This window comes from Oryctolagus cuniculus, chromosome 4, assembly GCF_051225735.1.
Source record: "Oryctolagus cuniculus isolate XC-2025 breed Fujian yellow rabbit chromosome 4, ASM5122573v1, whole genome shotgun sequence".
Classification (NCBI taxonomy): domain Eukaryota; kingdom Metazoa; phylum Chordata; class Mammalia; order Lagomorpha; family Leporidae; genus Oryctolagus; species Oryctolagus cuniculus.
Genome location: NC_142870.1, coordinates 94,831,444 through 94,856,828, shown reverse-complemented (window position 1 = coordinate 94,856,828; position 25,385 = coordinate 94,831,444). Strand labels below are relative to the sequence as shown.

The 25,385-nt window shown below is 43.6% G+C and overlaps 1 long non-coding RNA gene across 2 annotated transcripts; it reads left to right on the top strand.

Annotated features, from left to right (window-relative positions):
* Window positions 1–20,479, top strand: LOC149127049 (uncharacterized). 2 transcript variants are annotated; one of them, XR_016233202.1, is made up of 3 exons: window positions 1–634; window positions 15,537–15,609; window positions 20,040–20,479. It is a non-coding gene; the product is annotated as an uncharacterized LOC149127049 (long non-coding RNA). The 2 variants fall into 2 exon arrangements; XR_016233203.1 differs by lacking the exon at window positions 1–634 and adding an exon at window positions 871–1,023.
* Window positions 20,480–25,385: the final 4,906 nt, after the last annotated feature.

Genomic DNA, 25,385 nt, shown 5'->3' with positions numbered 1-25,385 from the left:
AGACTACTTGGGGTTGCAGAAAGGCCCTGCTTGCTGTAGTTGCTCAGGAGCGAGGACTGACTGAGCAGCCACTGTGCTTTACACGCCAGTAGCCAGGCCAGGGAGAAAAACAAGCTAGGAAGCACACACCATTCTTAATGCTTCCACCCCTCGCCTCACGTTTTATCAGCCAAAGCATTACCACCTGAGCTCATTCATGTCAAGTGGGCAGGCAAGTGCAATCCTATCATGGATAAGAAGGGGGAGAAATCTAGGTAAATGGTGAATAGCACTAATTACTAATAGAAATTCAGCTCTGTAGTTTAGGTCTCACTGACACAGGCCATCTAAAATCCAACTTATCAGTTTGGGAAGAAAATCCAAAGCAGCAGGAAATTTCCCCAACAGTTCCCCTCATTTAATTATAGTGTGAACAGTGATATTCTACATGTATCTGCGATTGTTCTGACATCATTAGTTGCTCAGCTTGGGAAATAATATAGTTCAAGGCAGTATCAGGTCTAGAACAGTGCAGTGAACTAGTAAGAGCTTTCCTCGTGAGAGTTTCTGCATCAAGCATGAATTTTAGAATTCCCTGGAGAACTTTTTAAATTGCATAGCCCGCTTTGAATGAGTCTCCCAGAGGGAGTGCCAGGTACGTGTATTTTATTCTTTTTATTTATTTATTTATTTATTTATTTATTTATTTATTTTGACAGGCAGACTGGACAGTGAGAGAGAGAGACAGAGAGAAAGGTCTTCCTTTTGCCGTTGGTTCACCCTCCAATGGCCGCCGTGGCTGGCACGCTGCGGCCAGCGCACCACGCTGATCCGATGGCAGGAGCCAGGTGCTTCTCCTGGTCTCCCATGGGGTGCAGGGCCCAAGGACTTGGGCCATGCTCCACTGCCTTCCCGGGCCACAGCAGAGAGCTGGCCTGGAAGAGGGGCAACGGGGACAAAATCCGGCGCCCCAACCGGGACTAGAACCCGGTGTGCCGGCGCCGCAAGATGGAGGATTAACCTAGTGAGCCGCGGCGCCAGCAGGTACATGTATTTTCAAAATGTGTGTTTTTCTTTACCCTTTATTCAGCTGAGGACCACTATCCCATAACATCATGATGTAAGCAACATAAATGAAGCACCATGTCAGTTTTGCTCACATTGTATTAGCAGTGCTTAGCATACATAACTTCTAAATAACAATATTATTGGTCATGTATCCACAAAATGTGGTTCTCAAACAACCCATGTCATATGCACAAGGGTTCCAATATCTGACATGGTGAAATCTCTTTAATAATCTCAGTACAAAGTCGGTGCCACGGCTCGCTAGGCTAATCCTCTGCCTTGTGGCGCCGGCACACCGGGTTCTAGTCCCGGTCGGGGCGCCGGATTCTGTCCCGGTTGCCCCTCTTCCAGGCCAGCTCTCTGCTGTGGCCAGGGAGTGCAGTGGAGGATGGCCCAAGTGTTTGGGCCCTGCACCCCATGGGAGACCAGGAGAAGCACCTGGCTCCTGGCTCCTGCCATTGCATCAGCGTGGTGCGCCGGCCGCGGCGGCCATTGGAGGGTGAACCAACAGCAAAGGAAGACCTTTCTCTCTGTCTCTCTCACTGTCCACTCTGCCTGTCAAAAACAAAAAAAAATCTCAGTACAACATTTCCCTGTTCCTTCAATTTTTAATCTACTCAAAAATGGAAATGAAGTTAATATGGTATATCTTGTTCTCTGTGAACACAATATATCTTCTTATGATCACAACTTCCTTTTCACAAGCTGTCACCTTAGTTAATTATTGTAATACTTTATAAAGTTTTGATATAAAACTTACCAGTCTACAGCAACTTTGGTCATCTTTTTAACTATTCAGCAATCAGAACATTTGCCCATCTTTAGTCTTCTGGTCTCTGTCATTTCCCTTGACATTTCTTAAAGCTGTAGTCACATCTGCATAATCCCTAGGCTGAAAATTGAGACACTTTATGGGGGAAACCTGGTTGGAAACAATAGTCGCTAGAATGTTTGAGTTGTGTCAACTTGCTTCACTTTGACATTAACAATGCATGGTATATGAGTTTGCATCCTGTTTGTTTTTCAAAGCAGAGGAAAATATAATCCTAGAGGAAAAGACAATTCAATTTGATTCATCACAAAATAATATAGTAGTAACTGTCTAATAGTGTGACTGTTTTTATTGGGGACTTTCTATAAACCAGGCAGATTCAAAATATATATTCACTCAAAAAATGGATAAGATTGTGCTTGATGACAGAGAAAGATATGATACAGCTCATATCCCAGAACAACTAATCTAATAGTAAAAGGCATTGACAACAAGTATTAGCAAAGATGAGGAGAAATTGGAAGCCTCATTCGTTGTTAATGGCAATGTCAAATGGAGCAGCCACCTTAGAAAAGAGTTTGACAGTTCCTCGAAAAGTTAAATGTGCAGTTACCATGTGAACCAGCAGTTCTGCGAAGTGTGTGTGCCCAAGAGAAGCAAAAATGTTGCTCATGCAAAAACTTAATGAAATGTTCATAGCAGCACTATCCGTAGTAGCCAAAAGTGGAAACAACCCATATATCCATCAGCGGTGAATGAATAAACAAAACCCAGTGCATGCAAGGAAATATCATTCAGCCATCAAGAGGAATGAAGTACTAGTACATGCTACAACATGGATGTCTCTTGAAAACGTTATACTAAGTGAAAGAAGCCAGATGCAAGAGGCTGCATATTGTGTTATTCTATTTATATTAAATATCTAGAATAGGAAAATCCATAGAAATAGATTAGTGTGTCTATTAGAGAAGATTAGTGATTGCCTGGAGGTGGGGAAAAAAGGGTATGGTAACTGACTACACCATGGGTATGAGATTTCCTTTTGGAGTGATTAAAAATATTCTGGAATGAGAGTGGAGATGCATACAAAAATTTGTGAATATGTGCTAAAAATCCCTGAAGGGTGTATTTAATTTTATTTAAAAGATTTATTTATTTATTTATTTGAAAGGAAGAGCTACAGACAGGCAGAGGCAGAGAGGTCGGTCTTCCGTCCGTTGGTTCACTCCCCAGATGGCCGCAATGGCCAGAGCTGGGCCTATGTGGAGCCAGGACCCAGGAACTTCTTCCAGGTTCCCCATACAGGTGCAGAGGACCAAGGACTTGGGCCATCTTCTACTGCTTTCCCAGGACACAACAGAAAGCTGGATCAGAAGTGGAGCAGCTGGGACCAGTACCAGTACCCATATGGGATGCTGGCACTGCAGGCGGAGGATTAACCTGCTGTGCCACAGCGCCAGCCCCTAATGGTATATTTTAAAAGAGTGAAGTGTGTGGTATGTGAGCTATGTATAAATAAAAACATTTATTACCCTTTTTTAAAAAGAGCACACTGCTTGGAATTTAAAAGAAAAATGTTTTTATGAAGAAGAAAAGAGAGCGAATGTGAGTTAAGGAAACATGAATATGATCTGATTGATGACAGGTACAGAATACAGAGAATGGTTGCTAATAAAAAGAGCCACTGATAGATTTTTTTAAAAAGATTTATTTCATTTATTTGAAAGAGTTAGAGAGAGAGGTAGACACACACACACACACACACACACACACACACACACACAGAGAGAGAGAGAGAGAGGTCTTCCATCCACTGGTTCACTCCCTAGTTGGCTGCAATGGCCAGAGATGAGCCAATCTGAAGCCAGGAGCCAAGAGCTTCTTCTGGGTCTCCCATGTGGGTGCATGGGCCCAAGCACTTGGACCATCCTCTGCTGCTTTCCTAGGTACATTAGCAGGGACCTGGATAGGAAGTGGAGCAGCCAGGACTCGAACTGGTATCCACATGGGATGCCGGCATTGCAGGCCAGGGCTTTAACCTGCTGTGCCACAGCACCAGACCTAGGCACTGATAAATGTGAAGCATGTTCCAAACAACTAACATGGCAACTAGAAATATATGAACGCCGGTGCCACGGCTCACTAGGCTAATCCTCCGCCTTGTGGCGCCGGCACACCAGGTTCTAGTCCCAGTTGGGGCGCCGGATTCTGTCCCGGTTGCCCCTCTTCCAGGCCAGCTCTCTGCTGTGGCCCAGGAGTGCAGTGGAGGATGGCCCAAGTGTTTGGGCCCTGCACCCCATGGGAGACCAGGATAAGCACCTGGCTCCTGCCATCAGATCAGCACGGTGTGCTGGCCGCAGCGGCCATTGGAGGGTGAACCAATGGCAAAGGAAGACCTTTCTCTCTGTCTCTCTCTCTCTGACTGTCCACTCTGCCTGTCAAAAAAAGAAAAAAAGAAAAAGAAAAAAAAAAGAACTATATGAACATGATATGCTATGGTTTTAACATACCAGGGGTGGGGTGTGTGTGTGTGTGTGTGTGTGTATGAAAGAGAGAGAAAGAGAGAGAGAGATGGAAAGACATCTTCTATTTGCTGGTTCATTCTCCAAATGTCTGCAAGAGCCAGGGCTGGACCAGGCAAAGCCAGGAGCCAGAAACACAATACAGGCCTCCCTTGTGGGTGGCAGGGACCCAACTACTTGAGCCCTCACCTGTTGCTTCCCAGGTGTGCATTAGCAGGCAGCTGGGATCCCAAGTGGAACCAAGACTCAGACTCACATATGTGGTCATCCCAAGAAACATCTTAACCACTAGGCTAAATACCCACTCCTGGTTAAAACTCTTTAACAATAGATCCAAAATTCACTACTTGTTCCTTTAACAGTATATGCCTGTTCCAGGCACTAGGCTGCTCTTGTCCACAAATTGTATTAGAAATCAGGCTGTCCTCTCTGTAGCTCTGTCCTCTTCTGGGGGCCAGGTGTCCATCTGTATCACAAGCTGAAAGGGGAAAGGACATGGAGGAGCGTGTATGAGAGACTTTATCATTCAGGAAAGCATTATTTTCTTTGTTGCCGAAAAACCTGGCTAGTTCACCGGAGAAGTCAGTTTCAATGCCTTCATGTCACTATTCAATGAAATTTCACCCAGCACACCCTAAGTTCCAGACTAATAAATCACCAATACAGCGAAAGTTTGGTTTAGATAGCCATTTGTGTTTGTATTATGAGAACCGATTTACATGCTCTAGCACACAAAAATTGGGTATTTGCATTGAAATCCAGCTCTTTATTTACCATTTGGGCATTATGCTAAGTTATTGTGCATGTATTCTTTTATCTTCCTTTTAAGCTTTAGTGGTAACCACATTAATCAACTAATCTATTTTTGCAAAATGGGGATATGACAGCACAAGGGCAACAATGAAAACAACTACATAACAACCAAAAACAGTCATATGCAATTGGTAGGGAAGTGCACTAGCCCAGAGGACTGGAATGTTGTTAAGTAACACTTCCTCATACAAATTAAATATAATATAACAATTCATAACAACAAACAGACTGCAAAGTGGTCTCTAAGCAGCAGCATAATGGCACCTGCTCCACTGGTTTGTCACTTCCATAAACTCAGCAAGTAATGAGCACACATGGATGTAGTCAGTGAAAGATCAGCACGGTATTAGCTCTTTGTGTCTACTCACATGGTGATGCCAAACAGAGGACCATAGGTATTAGAGCTGATGGGTTGTTCTGCTATTGAACAGCACTGCAGGGGGCAACATTGCAGGAGCCTATGAGCTAGCGGGGGTTGTGGTATAGTTGGTAAAGCCACCATATGCAATGCTGGCATCTCATATGGACATTGTTTATGTCCTGGTTGCTCCACTTCTGATCTAGCTCCCTGCTAATTGCCTGGGAAAAGCAGCAGAAGATGGCCTAAGTGTTTGGGCCCCTGCTACCCACGAGACCTGGAAGAAGCTCCTGATCCTGGCTTTGGCCTGGCTCAGCCCTAGCCCAGCCCTAGCCATTGCCGCCGTCTGGAGAGTGAACCAATGTATGGAAGACCTCTGTGTCTTTCCCGCTCTCTCTCTAACTCTTTCAATAAATAATTAAATCTTAAAAAAAAAAAAGGCTGTGAGTGCCCACTTAAATTTTTTCCACCAGTTTTCTCACTTGCCTCATCCTAATCCCTGCCCTGTTGAGAAGCCAATCTGAAACTACTGTCAAGCAGTTTTTTAGATTTTTATAGAAAGTCACAGCTGTACCCTAAGTTGGAAGCAGAAGACAGCACGTTCTGCATTCTCCTAAAATGAGAGAGATGAGAAATTGCCAGTGACAGATTCCTTTAAATGGGGATGAGAAACTGCCTCAAAACTGCCACATGCCATGCTTATTTTAGACCATTTAAACCTTGCCTGCTGGTCTTTGTAGAGATGGTCAAAATTGCTAGGAAGCCTGACCAAGGCACTTCCCTAAAGAACAGAATCTGAAGTGGATGACATTTTAAACTGGAGGAGGAGAGAACCATGCAGGTCCTGCAGTCTCTCTCAGGAGAGCAGATGATGATCTTACAGAGTTTGGGTGCAAGGGAGAGCTCAGAGATTTGCGAATTTTCAGAGGTCTTAGAGATTGATATTAACGCTAAGACCTGGTCACTCCCATGAAGCCTTTGTTGATTGTTGACACCCAGAGGTGCATGCACCAGACTGTTGGTGACTTGCTGCCATTGACAGGCTGGCTAGGATCAAAGAGGCAGTTGTCCTTGCTTGGTGAATGGGTGATGGCCACAACCTGTTTCCAGAGCTCAAGGTAATCAGTACTTTTCTAGTAGTAAGAATTTTTTCTTGTTTTCGAGAAGTGAAAGAATATCGGTGAAAGTAATCCTTAAACATTGTTAAACTTTGTGAAACCTCAGTGAGCAGAATGACTCCTTCTATTTCTTCTTCTGAAACATCCAGACTGCCTTTTAGGTTTACTGAACTGTGTTGACTAGGACAGGCCAATCCCATTTAGAAAACCTTGTCCTAGCCTGAACTATTGGAGGGAAGGAGCTGGGCCTTATTTATCTCTAATCTCCAGCCGAGGTCCAGCACATCATAGCAGCTGAGTTCTTAGGTGAAGAAATGAAGTATTAGAAATCGCAGTTCAGGGGCCCGCACTGTGGCACAATGGGTTAAGCTGCCATGTGCAGTGCCAGCATTCCATATGGGTGCTGGTTCCAACACTGGCTGCTCAGCTTGTGATTCAATTCCCTGCTAATGGCCTGGAAAAGCAGTAGAAGGTGGCCCAAATCCTTGGGCCCCTGCACCCACATGGAGGGCATGGAAGAAACTACTGGCTTCTGGCTTTGCCATCCCTGGCCGTTGCAACCATTTTGGAAGTGAACTAGCGGATGGAGATTCTCTCTCACTCTCTCTCTCAATTCTTTAAAATACTTAAATAAATAAACCTTTTTGAAAAGTAGACTTAAAAAAGAAAGGAAATCACAGCCCATAGGAACAACAGCAGGAAGAAAAAAGAAGGAAACTGATAGAGGGGCTGGCACTGAGATGCTGTGGATTATACTGCCTCTTGTGATGCCAGCCAGCATCCCATATCAGAGTGCCAGTCACATCTGCTCTGCTTCCCATCTAGCTTTCTGCTAATGCAGCATATGATGGCTCAAGTGCTTGGGCTCCTGCAACCCATTTGGGAGACAGATGGAGTTCCAGCCTCCTGACTTTGGCCTGGCCCTGCACTGTTCGTTGTGGCCATTTGGGGAATGAACCAGTGATGGAAGATCTCTCTCTCTCTCTCCCTCTCATTCTGTTACTTAGCTTTTCAAATAAGTATTTAAATGTAAAAAAAGAACCTGGTAGACTTCACTAGTTTCTGTGACTGTAAGACAAGCATGTACATCTGATGGTATATAAACATTTGTTGGATATTAGTACCGTACTCTTTTAGGTGAAGTGGCTGACTTGTGTATTTTATGTGTTTTTCGGATGTGTATCATGTCCCATCCTTGCCAGGGCACAACATACCCATTCCTGGTCAGAAGGATAGGGAAGATGACTAGTGTGATGAGGACAGCTGGCCCCATTCAGCGAATCCCGAACTTGTTCTGAGAAGCCTGTTCCTCTTCGCCAGGGGGTTGCCAACGAAGACTTGCAGACAACTCCACAGTTTAACATTGTCCTCACTGATGCACTTTGTGGTGGGGAGTAGGATGGAAGCTAAGACAAAGAAAGAGATTTGTAGGGTGAGGAAGACATGTCAGACAATTGGAGGTGGATGGGGGATGGGTGGCTCCCACTGGCCCAGTATGTGCCTCTCCTTGAGGGTCTGGTCTGGTGTCCGCAGAAAAAGGGCTTGTCTCTATAGTGAGAATGAGAGGTGACTGAGTATCTGTGGCTGCCCAACTACCTGGGCCTCACCCAGCTCTGAAACCCACCTGTCAGTGTAGTCAGATAGGCTCAGTCACCTGCAGCCTGGGGACAGTGTGGGCCTTACCAGCCTGAGGGACCTGCAGGCCTTGACTCTGGTTGAAACCCAGAATGACACTGACATGCAGCAATTGATATATTCCAGGGCCTTTCCCTCTAGATTAGCTTGGTTAATCTTGGCATTGAACTCTCCTCCCATGGCTACTAAATAGGGGGCTGGGCCTGAACGGGGCCTGGCAGCGGCACCTTCATGCTGAATCTTTCTGCTTGCTTGAAACTTTGGTATCCCAGGCAAGCTTTCAGTCCCAAAGGTCTTGATTCAACAAGACCTTGATCCAACTTCACCCCAACTTGAGGTCCAGGCTGCCTTTACAGTGTGTGGCTAAAAGCTTTAGGATCGGACAATAAAGTGACTTAACATTTCAAAAAACAAGGTAAATATCAATGCAGTGAGTAGAGGAAAACTGTGCTGTAGTCCAGAAATGCAAAAATTATTTCTCCTGATCCATTCTAAACCTCAGGGCTTAGTGCTTTTGGAAATGATTCATGTGCGAATAAGCCTATTAAATAGAAATTTCTTTTAAAAAGTGTGGTTTATCTTTTATTTCATTGTGGGAACTTTCTTGTATACTACAGTTGGAACATTACTTTTAAAAGTGAGATCAATTTTGTCCCATTGGAAATTAATGAAGTTAATTTGGTTTCACTGTACAATAACTCTGGAAAAAGTATTGTTATTCATCACCATTACAAAGAGCCTGCCATCTATAGCAAGTAGGATTAGTGGGAATTATAATGACATAGAACATTCAAGGCAGAGATAGAAAGATCTTTGGTCAAAATTCTTATGCTGCTGTTAACAAAAAAATTGAAAGGAGGGGAGACCTATCAATTTCAGTTTTTTAATCCTACTGTCAGATTTATCATTGGTATTAATATTATAATTCTTGTTTAAATTTTAATTATAAGATTTAATAATAGGTTGCATGAATAAAATCACACAAGGATGACATTTTACTAACTTGCCATTCCCAGAAAAAAGCAAAATATCTGTTAATTGGTTTTGACAAGGGAAAACATAAATAATAGGATTACATATCACTTCCAGACTTATTTGTATATTGACAGAGTATCAGTATGCTGGTGCAGCTCCTTCTTATAATGGGAAACTATGCCCATCTAGACTTTGGGAACAAAATTTTCATATTGTGGCACCCATAAGTAGCAATATTTTCTGCTACTTAATTTGTTTCCATCCTCCATCCCCTGTAGGGGGAATGTTGGTAACTCCTTTTCTTTTTTAAGATTTATTTATTTATTTACTTATTTGTAAGAGAGAGAGAGACAGAGGAGATAAAGAGAGAGTGATCTTCCATCCGCTGGTTCATTCCACAAATGGCTGCATCAGCTGGGATGGGCCGAAGCCAGGAGCCTGCAACTCCATCCACGTCTCTCATGTGGGTGGCAGGGGCCCAAGTACTTGGGGAATCCTCTACTACCTTTTCAGGCCCATTAGCAGGGACTGGCTTGGAAGCAGAGCAGCTGAGACTCAAATCCACACTCCAGTATGGGATGCCAGTGTTACAGGTGTCAGCTTAACCTATGCTGGCCCACAGGGCCTTTCACAGATGGTGGTTGTCATTGTTCCTGTTGGCCAGAGGTTTGCTCCAAGCCCCTGACAACAGGCCCTGCTGCTTAGGCTCCCCTTCAGCCTCAACAAATTTCTTTCACTTGGAAGCAAATACTTCCTTCCCTTTCCTGTCTGTCCTCTCCTGAACTGTTTGTAGGTGGTGGCATACGTCCTAGCAAATTCATCGAGTTTGACAGGTTCCCTGATTTTTCTGGTTTGCTTTGTTTTATACTTTTATTTCCTTTCCCCCTTCCTTCTCTTTCCCCTTCCTATTTCTGATTTTATGTGAGCAATTATCCTTTCCTAGCTCACTGGGTGTTTCTTATGTGAATGTTTTCTTGCTCAAACAAATAATTTAAATCCTTCATTGCTACCTCCTGAGCTTCCTTCCACTTGTGTGTGAACACCAGCCCTCTTTATAAGGATAGAACAAGCCTGATTCCTGATTATGAGACCTCTCCTGGAACCCTCATGTTCTGCAAAGCAGCTCAACACAAATACAGAACTGAAAACAGTTTTGTGAAACAAAACCAATCCCTATATGTTGTATAGTTTGATTTTTTTTTCTATTACCTTTCTTTTCTATATCTTTCTTCCAAAACTCCTGGGGCACAGGACATAAATGTATTTAATGACCTTTTGTTAAAAACAAAACAAAATAAGACCTCCTATGGTAAAAGAAGCTGTAAGTTTCTGCCAGCATTTAGGAAATGTTGTCTTCACTCCAGCCTCCAGTTTTCCATCCCAGACAGGATTAAAGGGAGAAAGTCGTTTCTGAAGCTGTGACCCTTACACCACTAGGAGGCTGTGGGCCCTCTCAGTCAGCTTCAATCTACTAACATGGTGACGACCATTTTCATTTTCCTCTTTTCCCCATGTGTTAGATTTTTTAAAAGATTTTTTATTTATTTTCCTTGAAAGAGTTACACAGAGAGAGGAGAGGCAGAGAGAGAGAGAGAGACAGAGACAGAGAGAGAGGTCTTCCATCCAATGGTTCACTCCCCAGATGGCCGCAATGGCTGGAGCTGTGCCAATCCGAAGCCAGGAGCCAGGAGCTTCTTCCCAATCTCCCACATGGGTGCAGAGGCCCAAGGACTTCGGCCATCTTCTACTGCTATCCCAGGCCATAGCAGAGGGCTGGATCAGAAGAGGAGCAGCCAGGACTCGAATTGGCGCTTCAGGCCAGGGCGTTAACCCACTGTGCCACAGTGCCGGCACCCCATGTTAGATTTTTTTTTCTTTTCTTTTCTTTTTTTTTTTTTTTTGACAGGCAGAGTGGACAGTGAGAGAGAGAGACAGAGAGAAAGGTCTTCCTTTGCCGTTGGTTCACCCTCCAATGGCCGCCGCGGCCGGCGCGCTGCGGCCGGAGCACCGTGCTGATCCGATGGCAGGAGCCAGGAGCCAGGTGCTTTTCCTGGTCTCCCATGGGGTGCAGGGCCCAAACACCTGGGCCATCCTCCACTGCACTCCCGGACCACAGCAGAGGGCTGGCCTGGAAGAGGGGCAACCGGGACAGAATCCGGCGCCCCGACCGGGACTAGAACCCGGTGTGCTGGCGCCGCTAGGCGGAGGATTAGCCTAGTGAGCCACGGCGCCGGCCCCCAATGTTAGATTTTTAAAAATAAAGGACACAATAATAAAAAGGTGGAGTTAGTTGAAAGGGCGGAGAGCCATCTCTTCTCTTAGAAGCACTGATTAAGCTAATTTTGGCTAATTGTATAGCCATCCTTTACTCAGCAAGAAGTACAGTCATGCTGTGTATAATAGCATGTTGGTCAAACATAGAGCACATATCCAACAGTGTTTCCATAAATGTATAAAGTAGCTGAAAATGTCCTATCACTAGTGTTTTTATTGTAGCTTTTCTATATTTAGACTTGTTTATATACACAATGCCACCTATAGATACACAGATACCACCTATTATGTTCTGTGCCGATTTGTAGCCTAGGAGCAACAGGCATACCAGAGAGTGCAGGTGCGTAGCAAGCTCTGCCATCCAGGTTTGTATGAGCAGTCTGTTTCAGGCAATGAGATTCACACAATGGCAGATAACAACATATATTCTCTCTCTTTTTTCACTGAGACATAATTCAAATACCATAAAAATTCATACTTTTGGGGCTAGTACTGTGGCATAGTGAGTTAAACTGCCGTGTGCTATGCCAGCATCCCATATGGGCACCGGTTCAAGTCTCAGCTGCTCCACTTCTTTTTTTTTTTTAATTTTTTTTGACAGGCAGAGTGGACAGTAAGAGAGAGAGAGACAGAGAGAAAGGTCATCCTTCACCGTTGGTTCACCCTCCAATGGCCGCTGCAGCTGGTGCACAGCGCTGATCCGAAGCCAGGAGCCAGGTGCTTCTCCTGGTCTCCCATGTGGGTGCAGGGCCCAAGGACTTGGGCCATCCTCCACTGCACTTCCTGGCCCACAGCAGAGAGCTAGACTGGAAGAGGGGCAACAGGGACAGAATCCTGGGCCCCGAACGGGACTAGAACCTGGTGTGCCGGCCTATTGAGCTGCAGCGCCGGCCTTTTTTAAAGATTTTATTTATTTATTTGAGAGAGTTACAGACAGTGAGAGGGAGATACAGAGAGAAGGGTCTTCCATCCGTTGGTTCACTCCCCAGGTGGCTGCAACAGCTGGAGCTGCGCCAATCCGAAGCCAGGAGTCAGGTGCTTCTTCCCAGTCTCCCATGTGGGTACAGGAGCCCAAAGACTTGGGCCATCTTCTATTATTTTCCCAGGCCACAGCAGACAGCTGGATTGGAAGAGGAGCAGCCTGGACTTGAACCGTCGCCCATATGGGATGCCAGCGTCATAAGAGGAGGATTAACCTACTGTGCCACATCACCGGCCCCTGCTCCACTTCTGATCTGGTTCCCTGCTAATGTGCTTGGGAAAGCAGCAGAAGATGGCCCAAGTCCTTGAGCCACTGTACCTACATGGGAGACCTGGAAGAAGCTCCTGGCTCTTGGCTTCCGCCTGGCCAAGCCCCAGCCAGTTTGGGAGTGAACCAGCAGATGGAAGATACCTCTGTCTGTCTCTCCCTCTCTGTAACTCTGCCTTTTAAATAAATAAATAAATAAATCTTTTTAAAAAATCCACTCTTTTAATGTGGTATTCAGTATAGCCCTCACTGCTATCTAGTTCCAGAATATTTTCATCATCCCCAGTAGGAAACCCCACATCCATTAGCAGTCCCTCCTCATCCCCCCTCCTCCCAGACCCTGGCACCCATTAATCTACTTTCCGTCTCTATTAATTTTCCCATTCTGGGAATCTTATACCAATGGGAGTATGTAATATATAGTTCTTTGTGAATGGCTTCTTTCCTTTACAATAGTGTTTTAAGATTCAGTTATGTTGTAGCATGTATCAATGTTTCATTCCCTTTTCTAGCCAAATTATATTCCCTTGTGTAGACATAACCACTTCTTGTTTATTCATTCAACAGTTGATGGGCATTTAGCTTTTTCTACCTTTAAAGCATTTTTATTTTTTAATTGAGAAGTAAAAGTTTTATATATATATAATTAGGATGTATATACAGCATGATGTTCTGAAATATATACACATTGTATCATGGCTGAATTGAACTTCTTAATATATGAATTACCTTGTTTACTTATTTTTTGGTACTGAAAACACTAATCTTGTTTCCCTCATCTTTTAAAAGATGGAATTATTTCTCTTTCATTCTTTGGAGGATTTTAAGGGTGGGAAGGGAAATAAAAAAATGCTTTTACCTCTACTGATCCCCATTCTCCTGTGACTTTCCCCTCAAGAATTAAATACTTCACACGCACGTCCTGAGAAAGTACCAGCATCATGGAATTGTGGGCCTTAGGTTTCCAGAGAATAGCGGAGGAAGTGAGTCCATGACAAACTGACGTCAAGAACTTTGTGACTTCTAGGATTGTTTATTTTTAAAACCCTTGAGAGGAAAATGCCTTAAAAAACCTTTTTATTGTTGATAACGTCTCATTACTTATTATTGGTCTGTTTAAGTATTTTGTTGCTTTATGATTCAATTTTGTGTACAGGGATTGGCCATTTCTTCTATGTTATCCTATTTGTTGGTGTATAATTGTTCATAATAACCTCTGTTGATCCTGTGTATTTCTTTTTTTAAAAAAGATTTATTTATTTATTTATTTATTTGAAAGAGTTACACACAGAGAGAGACAGAGACAGAGAAATCTTCCATCACTTGTTCACTCCCCAAATGGCCACAATGACTGGGGCCAGACCAGGCCAAAGCCAGGAGTCAGGTGCTTCTTCTAGGTCTCCCACATGGGTGCAGAAGCCAGAGAACTTGGGCCATCTTTCATTGCTTTCCTAGGCACATTAGCAGGGAACTGAATGGAAAGTGGAGCAGCTGGGTCTCAAATCGTCACCCATATGGGTTGCCAGGCATTGAAGGCAACAGCTTTGCCTGTTACGTCTCAACACTGGCCTCTTTTTTTGTTTTGTTTAAAGATTTGTTTATTTGAAAGGCAAAATGACAGAGAAAGAGGCAGAGAAAGAGTGAGAGAGATATTCGATCTGATGGTTCCCTCCCTAAATGGCTGCAACGGCTGGCGCTGGCACAGGCTGAAGCCAGGAGCCTGGAACTCCATCTGGGTCTTTCACATTGGTGGCAGGGGCCAAACATTTGGGCCATCTTCCACTGCCCTCCCTGGCACATTAGCAGGGAGCTGGATTGGAAACAGAGCAGCCAGGACTCCAACCAGCTGCTCTGATATGACCTAAGCTGCTACCCCACAATGTAGGCCCCAGATCCTTTGTATATTTTTAAAATATTGATTTATTTATTTGAAAGGCAGAGTTACAGAGAGGCAGAGGCAGAGAGAGAGAGAAAGAGAAAGTTTTGCATCTGCTGGTTCACTCCCCAAATGGCCACAACGGCCAGAGCTGGGCTGATCCGAAGCCAGAAACCGGGAGCTTCTTCCAGGTCTCCCATGTGGGTGCAGGGGCCCAAGGACTTGGGCCATCTTCTACTGCTTTCCCAGGCCATAGCAGAGAGCTGGATAGGAAGTGGAGCAGCTGGGGCTTGAACTGGTGCACATATAGGATGCTGGCACCACAGGCAGCTAAACCACAGTGCTGGCCCTGATTCTTTGTATTTCTTTGGTGTCAGTTGGTTGTAGTGTCTCCCTTTTCAGTTCTTATTTAAGCTTCTCACTTCTTTTTCCCCCTGAGTCTAGTATAGGGTTTGTTTCGTTTATCTTTTCAAAGAATCAGCTCTTAATTTCTTTCTGGTCTGATTTTTCTTCTTTACTTCTACTAATTTTTGAGTTTGGTCTTTTTCTTGTTTTTCTCTTTCCCTGAGATGCAGTGGTAGGTTGTTTATTGGAGATCCTTCTACTTTTTTGATCTAGTCATTGATTGCTAAGAACTTCCCGCTTAGTACTTCTTTTGCTGTATTCTATCAATTTTGTTATGTTTCCATTTTCATCTATTTCAAAAAATTTTTAATTTCCTTCTTGATTTCTTCTCTGATTCATTGGTTGTTCAGGAGTAATTTGTTTAATTTCCGTGTGTATTCCAAAGTTGTTTTTGTTATTGGTTTCTAGTTTCATTGTGTTGTGATCAGAAAAGATACTAAATATGATTTCAATTTTTAAAAATTTGTTGACTACCTTTGTGATATACCATAGGATTTATCCGGAAGAATGTCCCGGATGCTGTTGAGAAGAAGGAGTATTCTGCAGCTGTTGGGTGTAATATTCTGTAAGTGTCTGTTAGGTTCATTTGATTTGGTTGCAGTTTAATTCTGCTGTTTCTTTGTTGTTTTTCTGGCTGGGTGATCAACCCATTTCTCAAAGTGAGGTGTTAAAGTCTCATACTATTATTGTATTGGAGTCTATCTCTCCCTTTAGGTCTATTAGTATTTATTTTATTTATTTGAATGCTCCATACTGGGTGCATATATACTTACAAATGTTATTTCTTTTTTGCTAAATTGAACCTTTTATTATATGATGACATTCTTTGTCTATTTTTACTGCTTTTGATTTTAAAACTACTTTATCTGATGAAAGTATGACTATTGTTTTTTTTTTTGGGGGGGGGGTTCCATTTGATTAGAATATCTTATCCCTTCCTTTCATTTTCAGTCTGTGCACGCCCTGAGAGGTGAAGTGAATTTCTTGCCAGTAGCATACAGTTGAGTCTAATTGTGATTAGAGAGTTTAATTCATTGAAATATATGGTGATTATTGATAGGTAAGGTCTTAGTACTGCCATTTTGATACTTGTTTTCTAGTTTTATTGTAGGTTTTGTCTTTCTTCCTCTCGTACAATCTACTTTTGTGATTAAATGATGTTCTCTAGTAGTGTGTTTTGGTACATTGCTAGTTTTTTTTTTTAAGTATACTATAGATTTTTGCTTTGTGGTTACCATGAGAATTACAAAAGTTTAATGTTGATTATAAAGATGGAAATAAAAATAAAAAAGGAGATAAAAAGTACTCACAAGAGACTCTACATTAACTTCATTCCTCCTCACATTTGGAATTTTTGATGTCCTATTTTACATCATCCTATATTTCCAATTTCTTAACATATTAATGTAGACAGTACTTTTAATAGTTTTGCTTTTTAGTCTTTATAATAAATATATGAGTGGTTGGGGCCAACATTGTGGCATAGCAGGTAAGGCCACACACCTGCAATGCTAGCATCCTATATGGGTGTCTGAGTGCCAGCTGCTTCACTTCTGATGCAGCTTCCTGCTAATGTGCCTGGGAAAGCAGCAAAAGATGGCCCAAGTATTTGGACCCTGCATCCACATGGGGGACCTGGAAGAAATTCCTGGCTCAGGATTTGGTCTGGCCCAGCCCCGGCCTTAGCAATCATTTGGGGAGTGAACTAAGGAATAGGAGATGTCTCTCTGTCTCTCTTTGTAATTCTTTCAAATAAATAAATCTGTAAAAATATAGGAATAGTGTATGCAACATATTTACAATATTAGAGCATTCTGAATTTGTCCATGTAGTTAGTTTTGTTCTTTTCTACCTTCTGATATTTTTTTCTTACTCATGAGAATCTTTCTTTCAGTTTGAAGAACTCCCTGTGGAATTTCTTGTAATACAGATCTGGTGATGATAAACTCTCTCAGCTTTTGTTTGTCTGGATGTCTGTCTTTCTCTTTCCTATCTAAAGAAAAAATTTTCTGAGTAGAATCCTGGTTGGCAGTTGTTTTCCTGTCAGTACTGTGGAAGTGTGGAGTTGAATCTGAATGGTGACCTCTGACCTTCCTGTACCTGGGTAGTTATATCTTTCTCTAGGTTTGGGAAGTTTCCTGTTATTATCTCTTTGAATATGCTTTCTTCCCCTTTGACTTTCTCAAGTCCCTCTTGAACCCCAACAAATCATATGTTTGCTCTTTTAGTGCTAACTGAAAGTCTCTGGAAGCTTTCTTCATTCCTCATGATTATTTATTTTTTCCTTTTTCTCCTCTCACTGTATATTTTCTTTTTTTTTCTCACTGTGTATTTTCAAACAGCCTATGTTTGAGCTCATTGATTCTTTTTTTTTTTTTTTGGTACAATTTTATTTTGGAAATCTATGTGTAACATTTTCATAATATACATTTATCATAAACATTTTGAAGAGATCTCATACAAAAATCTAGTTTTCATTCTTTCTTTTCCTGCTTTCTCTGCTCCTCACTTTCCAGCACTGGTACGGAGGCTCTTGGCAGCTGGAGTCCTGAGCCGTGGGCATCCGTGCCCTCCACGTAGGTCCACCGTGTCCCTCTAATTACAGAAGAGTTTCCTCTGCCGTTTTCTTTCCTAACTCTTCCCTGAGACTACACTGTCTCCACATTTATTAAACTATCTTTTCCAGGACTAGATCAGTCATCTCCCTCCCTACTCCACCATCTTGGATCCCTCCACTGATTCCTTCTTCTCTTTGATCTATCCTGCTGCTGATACTTGCTCTCAGATTTTTTATTTCATTCACCAAACTTTTTTTTTTTTTTTTGACAGTCAGAGTGGACAGTGAGAGAGACAGGGAGAAAGGTCTTCCTTTACCATTGGTTCACCCTCCAATGGCCGCCGCGGCCGGCGCACCATGCTGATCTGATGGCAGGAGCCAGGTGCTTCTCCTGGTCTCCCATGAGAGTGCAGGGCCCAAGGACTTGGGCCATCCTCCACTGCACTCCCTGGCCACAGCAGAGAGCTGGCCTGGAAGAGGGGCAACCGGGACAGAATCTGGCGCCCCGACCTGGACTAAAACCCGGTGTGCCGGTGCCGCAAGGCGGAGGATTAGCCTAGTGAACCGCGGCACTGGCCTCAGCATACTTTTTTTAAAAAGATTTATTTATTTATTTTAAAGGCAGAGTTACAGAGAGGCAGAAAGAGAGAGAGAAAGAAGCCTTCCATCTGCTGGTTCACTCCCCAAATGGCCACAATGGTTGGAGCTGCACGATCCAAAGCCAGGAACCAGGAGCTTCTTCCAGGTCTTCCAGATAGGTGCAGGGGCCCAAAGACTTAGGCCATTTTCCACTGCTTTCCCAGGCCATAGCAGAGAGCTGGTTTGGAACTGGAGCAGCCAGGACTCAAACTGGCACCCACATGGGATGCAGGCACTGCAGGTGGCAGCTTTACCTGCTATGCCACAGTGCCAGACCCTCAGCATACTTTTAAACTCAAGGATTTCTGTTTGATTTTGTTTAAATACTTCCATCAGTCAATCAAGTCTCTGTGATACAATGTTAAATCATCTCTGTGTTCTCTTAAAGTTCATTGAGCTTCATTAAAACACCTGCCCAAACAGGTGCTGTGCATAGTGGGTAAAGCCACTTCCTGCAGTGCCAGGATCCCATATAGGCACTGGTTCAAGTCCTGGCTGCTCCACTTCTGATCCAGCTCTCTGCTATGGCCTGAGAAAGCAGTAGAAGATGGCCCAAGACCTTGGGCCCCTGCACTCTTGTGAGAGACCCAGAAGAAGCTCCTGACTCCAGGCTTTGGATCAGCACAGCTCTGGCCATTGCAGCCAATTGAAGAGTGAGCCAGAGGTTAGAAGATCTGTCTCTCTTTATCTCTCTCCCTCTTCCTCTCCCTCTCCCTTTCCCTCTCCTTCTCTTTCTGTGTAACTCTGACTTTAAAATAAATAAATAAATCTTAAAAAAAACCACCATTGCATCTCTGGGATAACTACAACTTGATCATGATATATGATCTTTTCATATGATGTTGGATTTAGTTTGCTAGTATTTTGTTGAGAATTTTTGTGTCTCTTTTCATCAAGTATATAGGTTGGTAGTTTTCTTTTGGCATTTTGTCTTTGTTCAGTTTTGGTATCAAAGTGATGCTGGTCTCATCAAAAGAGTTTGGCAGATTTCTATCCTGTTTAATATTTTGTAGTAATTTGAAAATCATTGAAGTTAGTACCTCCTTAAATGTTTTGTAGAATTTGGTAGTAATACCATCAGGTCCTAGGCTCTTCCTTCAGTGGCATGTTGTTTAATTTTCCAGTACTTGTAAATGTTACATTATTATTCTTTTTGTTGATTTCTAGTTTTATTTATTATCTGAGAAGATAAATGAAATAATTTTAATCTTTTAAAATTTACTGAGACTTGATTTGTGGCCCAATATGTGGTCTGCCCTAGAGGATGATCCATGCATTAATGGGAAGAATATGTATTCTATAACTGTTGAATGAAATGTCCCTTATTTTATTTTATTTTATTTTATTTTATTTTATTTTTTTGACAGGCAGAGTGGACAGTGAGAGAGAGAGACAGAGAGAAAGGTCTTCCTTTGCCGTTGGTTCACCCTCCAATGGCCGCCGTGGCCGGCGCACTGCAGCCGGTGCACCGCACTGATCCGATGGCAGGAGCTGGTACTTCTCCTGGTCTCCCATGGGGTGCAGGGCCCAAGCATTTGGGCCATCCTCCACTGCACTCCCGGGCCACAGCAGAGAGCTGGCCTGGAAGAGGGGCAACCGGGACAGAATCCGGCGCCCCGACCGGGACTAGAACCCGGTGTGCCGGCGCCTCAAGGCGGAAGATTAGCCTAGTGAGCCGTGGCGCCGGCTTTATTTTTTTTTTTTAAAGATTTACTTATTAAGAAAAGAATATAGCTCACCTAGAAAGGCAGGAAGATTGCCACATGGAAATGGTAGCATGGTACATTTTATATCCACAGGATCAGTGGAGAGCTCACCAAAGAATCCTGTGCACCAGATAAGGCCTGGGACCAACAGGAAGATTCCAGAAGAGTGAAGACCTTGGCCATCTGTGTGCCCCAAAGGCATGGACCAGCTGCCACCATCATGAGTTGGCAAGGCAGAGTGAAGACAGAATTGCAATATTAGGAAGGCCTATTATTAAGTATTTGAACTGTGGAAGGGGAGCATAATGAGACTTCATGGTGAGAAATCATCTTGTGGTATATAGAGTAAAGAAAAATGCCACAGTGAGAGGCATAAGTTCTCTGGTACGCATGAGCCTTGGAGAACATCAGTCATGCAGAATTTCTTTGTTGGTTCAGGTTTTACAAAGCACAAGGTGGGCAATGTCTAAACCAGTGCCACTAGCATTGTATGTACCTTGATTATTTTGAAAACTAAAATTTGACACAACTGATTTTGAACTCATTTGTATAGCTATTATGGGAGCTGCCCAGCAGATGGCAGCAGAGGTCCTGTTGGAGCAGGTGTGGTTGGGCCTTCTGCAGCAACTTGAACTGCTGTGTTTAAAATACCTAATGCTTGAAATAAATGTTTTACTAACTGGGGGGCAAAAAACAAAGAGGAAAAGACTCAACAGATAAGATAACTGAGTTAATAACATAGAGGATAAATAGAGGCATGTTTATAGAATTCAGAAGAATTTAATAGAAAGATAAATATAAATGATGGCAACAGACATGGAAGGCAGACGGCAGAAATTTGTGCTTTGAATAAGAGCTCCCTAAGCACAAAGCGAAAAGATGAGAAGCAATCACCAAAAGAAAAAATAGAACACTTTGGCGATGAAATAGAATCAGAGAGTGTAGCAAGCACACAGTTTTTCTGGAAAGACTGATGAAGAGATAAAAATGCCTTAATGCATTTTGCTACAGATTTTAAACTTTCAGGAGATAGATTACTACAAGCTTCCAGAAGATACAAAGAAACAGAACAAAAGGTTATTTACACAGGAACTGAAACAAGGAAATAAATCTACAAATGCTAGGCATATGAAACATTTAGGAGCTATGTAGACTTACATTGATATTCTAAATCATAGGTTCTTTTTTCAATGATTTATTTATTATTTATTCAAAAGTCAGAGTTACAGCGAGGCAGGGAGGGAGGAAGGGAGGGAGAAAAAGAGAGAGAGAGAGGGAGAGAGCCTTCTATCTGCTGGTTCAATCTCCAAATAGCCAAAATGGCTGGAGCTAGGCCAATCTGAAGCCAGGCTTTACCCGCAATACCACAGCACCAGCCTCTACATCATAGTTCTTAAAGTGTGGTCTAGGTACTCCCAGCTATGTTTTAAACCATTAGGGGTCCACGAGGTCACAACTATTTTCCTAATAATAAGACATTTCTTGCCTTTTTTTAAAAAATATTTATTTGAATGGCACAGTTACAGAGAGAGAAAGGGAGGGATACAGAGAGAGCGAGAGACAGAGAGAGAGAGAGAGAGAGAGAGATCTTTGTCCGCTGGTTCACTCCCCAAATGACCGCAATGGCTGGAGCCGGGCTAATTCAAAGCCAGAAACCAGGAACTTCCTCTGGGTCTCCCCAGGGTGCAGGGGCCCAAGGACTTTAGTCATCTTCCACCGTTTTCCCAGGCACATTAGCAGGGAGCTGGATCAGAAGTGGAGCAGCCAGGACTTGAACTGGTGCCCATACAGAATGCCAGAGCTGCAGGTGGCAGCTTTATCTGCTATGCTACAGGGCTGGCACCAATTACTTGCCTTTTTCATCTCTCACAAGTGTACAGTGGAATTTTCCAGGGTTTGCTGTATGTCATGGGATAGTATAAGAGATTGAATGTAGAAGCAGATGAGAGAATTCAGGCATCTATTATAAGTGATATGTGAAAATAATTACAAAAATATAAAATTTCACTCTTTTTGCTAATTTTAAAATAATTTTTGAAACCTAATTACATTGCACAAAAGTGAATGTTAGCATGTAATGAGTTCATCATTGTTTGGAATGAATTAATAAAGAAACATTTTAAGTATTTTCAGGTTTTTAAAAAAAGATTTATTTATTTACTTGAAAGTCAGAATTAACAGAGAAAGAGAGGTCTGCCATCCGCTGATTCACTCCCCAGTTGCCTGCAATTGCCAGCACTGTGCCGATCAGAAGCCAGGAGCCAGGAGCTTCTTCCAGGTCTCCCATGTGGGTGCAGGGGCTCAGGACTTGGGCCATCTTCTACTGCTTTCCCAGGCCATAGCAGAGAGGTGGATCGGAAGAGGAGCAGCCAGGACTAGAACTGGCACCCATATATGATGCTGGCACTTTGGGCGGCGGCTTTACCCACTACGCCACAGTGCCGGCCACATGATTTTCAGTTTTAATTTTTTTTTTTTAGTGACAGAGTTAGACAGTGAGAGAGAGAGAGAGAGACAGAGAAAAAGGTCTTCCTTCCGTTGGTTCACCCCCGAAATGGCCGCTACGGCCAGCGCGCTGCGCCAATCCAAAGCCAGGAGCCAGGTGTCCAAGCACCTGGACCATCCTCCACTGCCTTCCTGGGCCACAGCAGAGAGCTGGACTGGAAGAGGAGCAACCAGGACAGAACTGGTGCCCTAACCGAGACTAGAACCCGGAGTGCTGGTGCCGCAGGTAGAGGATTAGCCTAGTGAGGCGTGGTGCCAGCCTCAGTTTAATTTTAATGCAATAAATATTGATAGATATAAGCTATATAAAAATAATACTCTTTGGAGCCCTCCAAAAGATGCAAAGGTGTCCTAGAACTAAAATAACTAACTTGCTTGTAGAACTCTGTTTTTGTGCGTAAGTCATCACCCATCACACAAGACTGTGTGTGCATGAGCCCAATTACAAGATAATATAGATTCATATGCATTAAAAAGCTTTTAAAAAGATTTTTTTAAGATTTATTTTATTTATTTGAAAGAGTTACAGAAAGAGGTAGAGACAGAGAGAGAGGTCTTCCATCCGCTGGTTTTACTCCCCAGATGGCTGCAAGGGCCGGAGCTGCGCCTATCCAAAGCCAGGAGCCAGGAGCTTCCTCTGGGTCTCCCACGTGGTGCAGGGGCTCAAGGACTTGGGCCATCCTCCACTGCTTTTTCAGGCCACAGCAGAGAGCTGGACTGGAAGAGGAGCAGCTGGGACTAGAACTGGCGCCCATATGGGATGGCGGTGCTTCCGGCCAGGGCTTTAACCCACTGCACCACAGCGCCGGCCCCTGAAAAAGATTTTTAAAATTTATGTGAAAGGTAGAGTTACAGAGAGAGGGAGAGAGGGAGAGACAGAGAGAAATCCTCCATCTGCTGGTTCATTCCCCAAATGACTGCAACAGCCAGGGCTGGGCCAGGCTGAAGCCAGGAAGCAGCAGCTTCCTCCTGGTCTCCTCTGTAGGTGCAGGTGCCCAAACACTTGGGCCAGCTTCCAGGGCTTTCCCAGGCACACTCGCAGGGACCTGGATCGGAAGTGGAGCAGTTGGAACCTGAACTAGCACCCACATGGGGTGCCAGCTTTGCAAGCAGTGGCTTAATCTGCTGCGCCACAGCACTTGTCCCAAGGCTTTTGTTTTTCTTATAAATGGAATTGGACGTTATAAATTATATATGAGAAGAGAGAAAAAAGTGTTAAATTTCTTCATTGCATCAAGTTAGAAATTGTTTACTGTTGCATTGGCATGATAAGTACATTTTTACAATGTGAACTATTTTACATATGTAATGTAGAATTCATAACAGAATGCCTCCACTCCAATAGGCTACAGAAATTCTAAGCACGTGAGACAGGTTATTCTCTAAAAGACAAAATAGAATGGAAGCAAAGAAGCGTAAAATAAAGGAGAAAATCATAGTGGTGCAAAATGAATCTGTGACTCTTGAGGGTCACAGAAATTGAAGCCTGTGGGGAACAGTGGGTTTTGTGGCTCTATGGTGAGTAAGTCTGAAAGGCAAGGGTATTGTGGGGGAAATCAGGGGAAAAAACCAAACTGGCTTTGTAGACAAAAGAAAACAAGTGAAGTAGCACTGGCCTTTTCCCAAGGCACTGCTGAAGGAGATATCACTATTTTTTAAATAATGAAGAGATTAAAAACAGCCAGAATGTGATGGATTTGGGATTTGTATAAGAAAATTCACAGTGAATTAGAGGAAATCTGGTATCTTTTTTTTACCCTTTAAAAGGGTTCCATTTATGGGCCCAGCACTGTGGGGGAGTGGGTAAGGCCACGGCCTTCGGTGCCAGCATCCCATATGGGCACCAGTTCAAGTCCCGGCTGCTCCACTTCTGATCCAGCTCTCTGGTATGGCCTGGGAAAGCAGTAGAAGATGGCCCAAGTGCTTGGGCCCCTGCACCTGCATGGGAGACCCTGAAGAGGTTCCTGGCTCCTGGCTTTGGATGTGCACAGCTTTGACCGTTGTAGCCAACTGGGGAGTGAACCAGCTGATGGAAGACCTCTCTTTCTCTCTCTGTGTAACTCTGATTTTCAAGTAAATAAATAAATCTTTTTTTTTTTTAAAAAGGGGTTTCATTTAGAAAAAGAAAATTAGTTCTTAAAGGTTGGAAAAGAAACCCTGAAGATGACTGGGACACATTGAGATGGTGCAGCTCAGAGAGGAGTGGTCTCGCCCCAGTGCCTGGGGTCTCCTCATCGGAGCTCTACGCACTGCTCTCCTGAGAGCCCTGGACACTGGCTGACCTTGGCCCGGAGGGTGGCACAAGGAAAACTGAGTTACAAGCTCAGCGTGGACGTATGGGTGGGACGTGTGTTCAGGGCCTTCGTTCTTGGAATCAAGCTAACTCTGCAACAACAGCGGAGGAACTCTTCTACTTTGGTCAATCCAAGGCAGAAGATATCTTTATAGAAATCTTGACCCCTGGCAGCTCCCAGCCACTCCCCACTCCCCCAGGAGATCTGGACACATTCCCAAAGGCACTTCCTGAAAAGCACCCAAATGCTGCTCTTCCAGAGGGTCCCCTGGCAAAAATCTCTCAAGTGCTTCTGTAATCAAGAAAACCCATTTGTAGTTCTCCGAAGTACTACTTGGAAGCAGGAAGCAAGGGTTTTGTCCCAGAAATGATGTCCACCAGCACTGTCTGTAGGAGCACAGTGACTGGAATTGTTGCCTCCAAGACTGATCTGATGCCGGCTTTGCAGAAGACAGGATGGCAGGGCAAGGAAGCCAGCTGTGTCACTGTCATCCTGAAACAAGACAAAGCAGTCATCCCCACTGGCCCTGTGGGAAGGGATGCTTTTGACCCTACCTTCTTCCTCAGGATATGCAGATCAAATTCCAGGTCTACACCTCGTGGCAAACTGCCAAGGCTGAATTTAGTGATTCTACCACTCA